The sequence below is a fragment of the Pyxicephalus adspersus genome, chromosome 2 (genome assembly GCF_032062135.1).
Source record: "Pyxicephalus adspersus chromosome 2, UCB_Pads_2.0, whole genome shotgun sequence".
NCBI classification, from domain to species: Eukaryota; Metazoa; Chordata; class Amphibia; order Anura; family Pyxicephalidae; genus Pyxicephalus; species Pyxicephalus adspersus.
Window position 1 is genome coordinate 160618553 of NC_092859.1, and position 1223 is coordinate 160619775.

The window sequence follows — 1223 nt, forward strand, 5'->3', positions numbered from 1 at the left end:
CACTGCCACCTCTGTACCCCCATATACTGCCACCTCAGTATCCCCACCCAGTGCCGATTCTGTACCCCCATATTCTTCCACCCTTGTACCCCCATACACTGCCACCCCTGTACCCCCATATACTACCACCTCTGTACCCCCATATATTTCCACCTCTGTACCCCAATCCACTGCCACCCCTGTACCCCCATATACTACCACATTTGTATCCCCACCCACTGCCACCTCTGTACCCCACCCCCTACCACCTCTGTACCTCCATATACTGCCACCTCTGTACCCCCACCCACTGCCACCTCTGTACCCCCATACACTGCCACCTCTATACCCTCAATATACTGCCACCTCTGTACCCCCACCCATTGCCAGCTCTGTACCCCCCGTGTACTGACACTTTTGTACCTCCACCCACTGCCACTCCTGTACCCCCATATCTCCAGTATAGAGTGTGTGGATGAGTGTGGATAACCAATGAAAAACCTTTATTGTTAGGCTCAGTGCGGCATGCTATTTGTTGCAGTGTGGCTGGCCCATCAGTTCTCATTGTACCCCACATTGTGATAAAATTGTACAGTAACATGATGTGCAGTGTGCACCGGTCAATAGGAGTGCACCAATGTGCGCACAGCAACCGTCAACTGTCTTAGGGTGCCAACACCTTTCCATCATACAGTGAATGTTGTCACCCCTGGACAGAAAGCAAGTAACTGGCAGGATCACCAGGGGCCAGAAAGTAAAAAAAGCAGCAATCATATACTAGAGCTTATAAGCTGTAATACAGTGCTTGTCCACCAGGGGCAGAAGGGATTTTCATCTCCTGGAGCATTTGTGAGTACATTCACCTGGGGTGAATCTCAACAACAATGTCTGGAAGGGGCTGCCTTCAACCTGACAAACATCCCAATAATGTCAATCCTGCCAGAAATCCAGCGAGCGGATAACTTCCTGTGTTCTGTCTGTGCTGCATTCCTCTGTCACCTGAACGCTCTGTGAACTACAAACCCCCTCCCCTGTGTTATAGAGAAGAAGAGGGGGGAGAGGTTGGTGCATTTATACCGCACAGTATGTGAATGTTGTCACCCTAGGACAGAAAGTGTGTTACTGGCAGGATCATCAGATATAACATCACACGGTGCAGGAAATACTGCGAACATCAGACACAGAATTACCTGAAGCATGAAATTATAGGCAGGGGCAGTCATGGGGGGCTCTGTGTGTGGGGG